Source organism: Solanum stenotomum, chromosome 12 (genome assembly GCF_019186545.1).
Source record: "Solanum stenotomum isolate F172 chromosome 12, ASM1918654v1, whole genome shotgun sequence".
In the NCBI taxonomy this organism is placed as follows: Eukaryota; Viridiplantae; Streptophyta; class Magnoliopsida; order Solanales; family Solanaceae; genus Solanum; species Solanum stenotomum.
This window is the reverse complement of record NC_064293.1, coordinates 31,242,607-31,250,723: the sequence shown is the minus strand read 5'-3', so window position 1 is coordinate 31,250,723 and position 8,117 is coordinate 31,242,607. Positions and strand designations below refer to the sequence as shown.

General features: G+C 31.5%; 1 protein-coding gene and 1 non-coding gene across 2 annotated transcripts in view; one reads left to right on the top strand and one right to left on the bottom strand.

Annotated features, from left to right (window-relative positions):
- LOC125848021 (pectate lyase-like) overlaps positions 1-8,117 on the bottom strand; it is a 159,425-nt gene that overhangs the window by 129,307 nt on the left and 22,001 nt on the right. The gene's annotated exons all lie outside the window — the stretch shown is intronic.
- LOC125849588 (U2 spliceosomal RNA) lies at positions 2,163-2,358 on the top strand. The gene has a single exon (XR_007444667.1). It is a non-coding gene; the product is annotated as a U2 spliceosomal RNA (small nuclear RNA).

Here is an 8,117-nt window from a genome sequence, read left to right as displayed (position 1 = left end):
TTGGTCAAAATTTTATAATTTTTCTGTTTAGGTCATAGTCATATCACATTTGATTGCCTAGAAAAGAATTGGCAAAAACTGAACTCTAAGTAATTAAAGTTAATAATTATTAATTTATATATTATTATAAAATTAAATTATTGAATATTTTTGTAATTTTACCTAACACTACGTTAGTGCGTTTTCATGTAGTAATCAAGAAAAGTTCCCTCTCAACAAATTCTGATATTTGACCAGATCCCACCGCTGTTTTTTTTATTTTATGTTTATGTTATTTTTTGTCAATAAAAATTACTAATTGGATGGTGCACTAACAAGTAATGATAATAATAATCCATTACTTTGCCCTTTACTATTTGTAAAAAACAAAAACAAAACAGTAGAATATAAATCTTACCTAACTACATTTAGATTCAGTGCTAGCTCCTGTTACACCACTTATTTGGTTAATCCCCACACAAACTGAAAAATTTAACACAACTCCATGTCTTGTTCTATCAATTTGTGTAGTGGGAGTGATTATGGGAATTACTCTATCATTAATTAGAATTTTCTTAGTGAACGTTTAATTTTTCACTACGTTTATTTGATACGAATTCAGAATCAGTAACAAATATCAAATGATTAAATTGAAGAAAAATGACTAGTTAATTTATTTATTTTTAACTTGGGTCAAATTTATTTATAATTTATTAGTATTTTTACTGTCACGGTGAGTGGCGCCTTTTAGAATTGGACATGAGTGTAATGGTAAATGGAAAGCATCGTTTATTTTTTACCATATAAATATGAAAAAGCAATATCACTTGCAAATGCACTTTATTTTTTACCAAATAAAAAAGAATAGTTTACTTGGTAAAAGAATGATCAACAATATGATTACTTTGATTTTAAGTTTTGGTTTTTTGACATTTGCAAAGAAAGTGCCCCATATTATTAGTGCATATTTATGTTTTGGCAGAATATGCTTGCTTGTTTTAGACTTTAGAGGAGCACTTCCAAAATCTTAAAGTTTAAGCACACTTTAATGTTTTGTCGTTTTTAATTAGAAATTTTGAGTTCACGAAGTTTTAGAATGGAGATTTTTTTGTGAAGGAGCATTTCTCCTTAAATTAATCATATATATGCAAATCTAAAAAAATCCGATAAGTAAATTTAGGATACTGAATAATTTCAAAAAGATAGAAACCAAAAAACTTGATGTGTACGTATATTAATTGTCTCCCAACTATAGAGAAGACTATTGTTTAAATACACTCTCTTTGTTAGAAGTGGGTAACAATAATCCTTTGCTTATACCAAATGTAGCATATTACTTTTTTGTGTGTCTAGTTATTCTCTAACAAAGCTCAATTAATAATTTAGAATGACACTATGAACATATGTACAAGCAAACAACTCAACCGATAGGCGAATCGTCAAAGTTTGATTCTACTAAGTTATATGTTTTTGTTATGAACTCATTTAGGGAGATATAAATTACGTTTGGGGACCCGAAGGAGACTAGGAGGTTGGAGTTAAATAACGCGTCGATTGAGGCTATCTGGAGTAATATGTCTTATGAAAGATAATATAGATTAATTATATTATCAATTGAAAAAAGTTAATAGAAGAAATTCATTATATAAAAGTTATATTAACAATGTTTTAAAGTTTAAGATCTCTGTTTGATTTTGACTTTAGACCACTAATGTGCTTGAGCCGCCCCCGATTTTAATGTTTGCTGTTGTAATGGTTTACTCTTTAAGATTATGAATTAAATCAATCACTTCCGTTATTTACTTTGTGTTGTGACTTGTGATATTGGATTCATTCAAGTTTTCTCTTATTTTTTATTTCTTATTTGCTTATTTAAAAACACTAGTAAGTTTGTGTACCAAATGTATTTTTTGCAAAACAAGGTTACAAATTTAGTAGTACAACAATGAATAAATCTTTTGTAAATCTACAGTACTATCACAATGAAGTAAAATAAGCATTCAAAGTGTTCAATTTCCACAGCAAATTCTGACCCATTTAGCAGCTAGGCAATACTCGAATTCATTTTCATGTTAGGCAGAGGCTGCTGCATATAAAGACTCTATTTGTCCCACATCGAAGAGAACTAATGTGTAGACAACGAGAAATGTTATAAAAAACAATCCCCTTCTACATTGAAAATCATACCTTTCTCGGCCTTTTGGCTAAGATCAAGTGTAGTATTTGTTCTTATCAGTTTAATATCTGATATGTGGGCCATCGGTTCACATGATATTAACTCAATCTTTTAAGGGGTAGAGTCCATCAAGGTAGCTTGCTACATGGGCTCTTGAGCGTCGCCTAGGCTTTGCACTACAGCCCAGGCCTGGCGCACCCCACCAAATTTAGTCCAAAATTCTTCAGTCTTGGCCCATATTAACTCTGAAATGGTTGTTCTATTGCTGGTTACAGATGTTTTTAATTTTTGGCCCATTTGTATGGAACTTGAAATTATTGTTTGTATTTGAACCTACATACTCATTCCTTTTATTGAAAAAATTGGAAACAAATTGCTTGCTCCTAATGATGACTAGTCTTTCTATAATTTTTGACAATTTGTTAGTTCTTTTTCTTAGGCCTTTTATGTTCTCTATGTGGTTCAGCAGATATATGTACTTCGATGATGGGATATGGTGTTATACTAGAAAAATCTTCTTATTGAAGGGTTGCATATTACTAAGTAAAATTGGTATATTCAATTTCTTATTAACCATTTCAGAGTTCAGATCATTCTACTAGTAGGATGAATTGGTTGTTAAATTTGCTTAGAATGTTAATTGCTCAATAGTTCAATGTGAATGTGGAAAATGAAGTTAAGATTTTTAACTTGGGAAAAAGGACAAATATACCTCCGAACTTTCGAAAATGGTATGTCAATACCCTTCGTCATACTTTTCGCACATCAGAGCCCTTGCCGTCCAATAATAGGTGCACATTTACCCCTCCCACTAACGGAACACTCATTGTGTACACGTGGCGTAATCCTACTACATCACAATCCGAATTGACCAATTTTTTAACCCAAATTTCAAAATCTGTCCATAACACATTTAACCGACCCAATTTACCCACAAATAAACTCTAAAAAATCCCAAAGAAAAAGCGCCTAAAATTTTGGCTTAATTCATCATTTCTTCATCCAAATCTGTAACTATTCAATGAAAATCATAAAGCACAAGTCATACTTCTAAAACAAACAAACCCTAATAATGGAGTCTATGGAGAACGAGTAAAATCTGCAAACGAAAGGGGAAAGGGAAGAAGAAAAATGAAAAACCCATGAAGAAAAATGGTGGATTTGATATCATCACTAGAGAAATGTAAAAGTAATTTAAAGATTCAAACACCCAATTCAGATTAATTTATTCATTTCTTCGCTTTCCTTGCTGGAGACTTAATAGTTTTCGGCTTCTTCCTAACTTTCTTCGCCGGAGTTTTCTTCACTTTAACAACTGCAGATTTCTTCACCGCTTTGCTTTAGCCGGAGCAGTCACTGTCTTCTTCGCTTTCTTTGCTGGTGTTGCTGCTGTGGATTTGGCCTTCTTCACTACAACCTTCTTCTTCGGGATTGTTGCTTTTGGCTATGCGGCAACAACCTTCTACCCAATCGATGCCGGTGTCGGTGCCTTTTTTGGCTTCACGACAGCGGCGGGTTTCACAAAAAGATCTTTTTCGATTTTTAGATAGGTTAGTATTAGTGTGAGTAATGGGTGTATCGGGTGGGTTAAACGGGTTGTTGGGTGGATATTTGAATTTTGGGTTAATTAATCTATTAAGTCGGGTTGAGTCGTAGGATTGCGCCACGTGTCTCTAATTATTCTTCCGTTAGTGGGAGGGGTAACTGTGCACCGATTATTGGACGACAAGGGCTCTGATGTCTGAAAAGTATGACGAAGGGTATTGATATACCATTTTCGAAAGTTCGGGGGTATATTTGTCCCTTTTCCCTTTTAACTTTAAGAGTTTTAAATTTTTAGATAACAACTATAATTGAGTTCAATTCAAATTAAGTTGAGTTGTTGATGACGATGTTATAAATCTGTATAACTTACATAAATTTCATAGTGTGAGTAGTAAATTACATCATATCCCTACTTTTTTTCTAAATACAATAATTCCTTAGTTTTTACACAATCTGGATACATTAACGCTAATACATTATGTATCAAGTTGTTAAGCTAAAACAAAGGAAGAAACGGAAAATCCAATCAAAACCCAATAAATTACGATTACACGTCTTTTCTTACTGTCAAACAGGCAGATACAAATCCTAACAGAACCAACAAATTTAAAATTTAAATTTCTTTTCCCTATTCATCGTTCTTCATGTTCATCGAAGAACCATTCAAATTAGATTCAAATTTGCCGAAAATTTAATAAGATACATAATGAATAGTTGTTGGACAAACAATTTCTTTTGTGAATCTCAAATCCACCATTGCAAGAGATCGATGAGATGAGGAAAAACTTGATAATTTGAAACATAGTAGAAGGAAATCACAGGAAAATGTTATTGACAATGTGATTCAATCCCTGACAAATTGTAACAGGCTAGCTCAATTCAAAATTCAAAAGCCTTCTTCCCATTCTTCCAAAAAACTCTCAACTTTCGAATCAAATTGTCGACAAAATTGTAATGATACAACATGAACTTGTCGATCTTGTTGTGACATTTCAGAATTTGGGAAAGTGAGGTAAGGTATGAACTATACAAAAGTGATGGAATTGTTGTTGGTCAAAATATTAGTTCGGTGAATCTCAAATCAGAGCTGAATTAGAGATCAATGAATTGAGGAAAAAATTGGAAATCCGATACATCGTTGAGGTGAAGAAACAAGAGCCTGGATTTTCAATGTTTCCGCTATACATTAATACAGTAGACAAAAGGCTGAAGAGATACATAGCTTTGATGGATCATTCATCATTTTTATAATGCTATGTAATCATTTTTTGAAGGCGAAATGGTCTGGTGGACCCTTATACTTGTATCAGTTTGTTTTCTGAACCCTTCTACTTACACCTTTGTCATCTGGACCCTTAAACTTAATAAAACACAATTTAACAAACCCCTTTGACTGTTGACCAGGCTTATGTGGCAATAAGATGTCTGAGTTGGCAAAAATGTGTAACTACACGCCTATTAAGGCGAGTGAGGAGCATTTTTACTTAAAAAATATTTAAAATTATAAAAAAATATATATTTTAAACCATTAATTAAAAAACTCCTTCTTCTTCACCCATTACACCTCATTTTCAGCCATATTAATTCTTTGCCCAACCCTTTTTTTCTTTTTTTCCAAAATCTATTTTTCGGCTAGATCTGGTGTGTTGGCTTAGGTTGTTGGTTTTGTGAGGTTGGAGAAGGAAAGAAAAATGGTCGTGACGTGTGGCAGAGATGAAGGCAGGTAAAGGAAGGAATATGAGTGGTTTCGCCGGCAACAGTGACGACGGTGGCGATTGTTTGGGCCATGAAACAATGGGAAGGGGAGAAACTATAATGGGTAGATTTCGACGAGTTTCACGACATAGGTTGGTGTGAAAATGTATTTGTAAGCAATTTGGGGTGTGAGGATTACGAAAAGCTTGGCTAGATCTGGTTGTGCGGTGGCCAGATCTGGTTTTGCGGTGGTTTAGGTTGTTGTTACTGTGGAGGTTGGAGGAGGAAAAAAAATAGTGATGGTGTGCGGCGGAGATTAGGATGGGTGAGGGAGAAAGTATATGTGATTTCGCCGGCAAAAATGGTGACGACGCCGGCGATGTTTGGTCGTGAAATAGGGAGAATTAGAAATGCCAATAATAAATTAAAATGTTATTATTTTACATTTTATTAAATAATTTTGGTTAATAATTTTAAAAAATAGTTATGAAATAATTATGATGTGGCATTAATATATCTGACGTGGATATGACATGTCAATTATATAAAAGAGAGTGAGCTACACACATGGTTGGAGGGGCTTAAAAGTCTCATTTTAATTGAGTTTAAGGGTCCAGATGACAAAGGTGCAAGTAGAAGGGTTTAGAATACAAACTGATATAAGTATAAGGGTTCACCAGACCATTTCGCCTTTTTTGAATTATGTTTTCAAGATGAATAGATTTATCAATGCATTACTATTTATGTATCTTGTTTAAATTAATAAGTGTTATATTTCTACTAGATACATTAAATAGTAATTGTTGCCCATAAGATGTTAAGTTTGAGATCGATACATTACTGTGTGGTAATTGCTATGCATCACATACATTTAGTATAAATTTGAATTTACGTATCATGCCTAAAAAATTAGTGCATGATACATTACTATTTATGTATCTTATTTTGTTTGAAAATACTGTATTTTATAAAAAAAAAAATACATTATACATGTAATTGTTCCAAATAACATTTTTTGTGTGTGATACATAACACAATGGTGATCAGTTGATATGTATATTACATGCAATAAAGTTTGAAACTATTGAATTTGATATATATTATGTATTATTTACACATCAATTAATGATACACGGTGTTTTTGCTATAAAACATTAAAGTTTATGTATCAGGTGTATTTATTGGGTAATGTATACATATACATAACCTTCTAGTTGAATAAACTTGGGTGTATGTATCAAGTAGTGAAAGATTGTCACTGATATGTATAACATACATATTGTTGGATCTGATACACTGTGCTCCAGTTATAGAACATTATGATTTATGTATCAAGATTGAAGATACATTATATAATTTGATACATGTAAATGATACATTAGGTAGTGATTATATATCAAGTATATTTATACTGAACATGATAAACACTAATCGAAGATACAACAACATTAGAGTTATGTATCAATACCTTAAATATGAACATGATTCATTGCATAAAACAAATGCTATTGTAGAAGTGATGTATCAGATCGGTGATAACACTACAAACACTAATTTAAGAGTAAAAGTAAACGAGATATATTGAAAATCTGTATTTTTGATAGTGATGGCCGTATAATGGCAGATCTAACTTTTCCCCCTTTTTTGGCGCGTTTTTTCAACATAGATTTAGAACTCGAGTATGCATCCTTCTTCGATTTCTCCGCTCTCAAATTCTTCATGATTAATGGATTGTTTCGTTATTTCGATCTACTTTCATAAAAATTTTCATCCTCAAAATCAAATTGGGTAAGCCCAATATTAAAAGAGGGAGCATAATCCATATGTATCAGAAAATTGTAGATGAAAAAACTATTATTTTTTTAAAAAAACGACAATTAAAGAACTGGAAAGAAAAAATTGTTGAAGAAAAAACTCTACCTCTTTAGGAATTTGAAATCGATGAACTGAAGAGAGAATATATATAGATTTGAAATTCAAAAATAGAGTGATGATGTAACTGCTAATACATGAGAGTGATTTTAGGGGTGAAAATAACAACAAAAATCGTTGGGTTAGAAGAGTTGTGAGTGATGTATCCGTAAAAGGAGAGGAGAATAGGAAAACATGAAATTTTGTAATATTTTCAAATGGTAGAGAATATAAAAACAAAAGTTGTGTAGTTAGGTAAATTTTTCTATAAATTTGGCAAGCTACCGTTATTTTTTCGAGCGAACTTTTAGAATTTTTGGTTTATATTCCGTCTCATAATTTTTTGTATAACCTTTTGTTTTTAGTTCATCTAAAAAAGTAATGTCACCTTATTATAGTTAGAAACAATTTAGTATTAAAATTCAATTCTTTTTAATGATCACAATTCACACAAATATTTAAGGATTGTTTTAGATCGTAGTTTTTTTTAAAAACAATCATGTCAAATTAAATAATTACACATACAATGAAACAAACAGAGTAATATGTAACAATATTGATGCTACTTTTTGATTCAAAAATTCACTTATGTGATTGTTTTTAGTGTTAATAAAGAAAGATTGTGTAATCATATAGTGAAATCATACTTCTCAAGTCGGTCAAAATCTTTCTCTGTTTAGGGGTATTTATTTATTTTAATAAATGAATTCACCTTTATTATTCTTCAAGTAGAAATCAGGTAAATTTTGCTTTGATATAAATTATTCATGAAAGATAAATTTATGTGCGATAAGTTAATCGAGCAAAATGT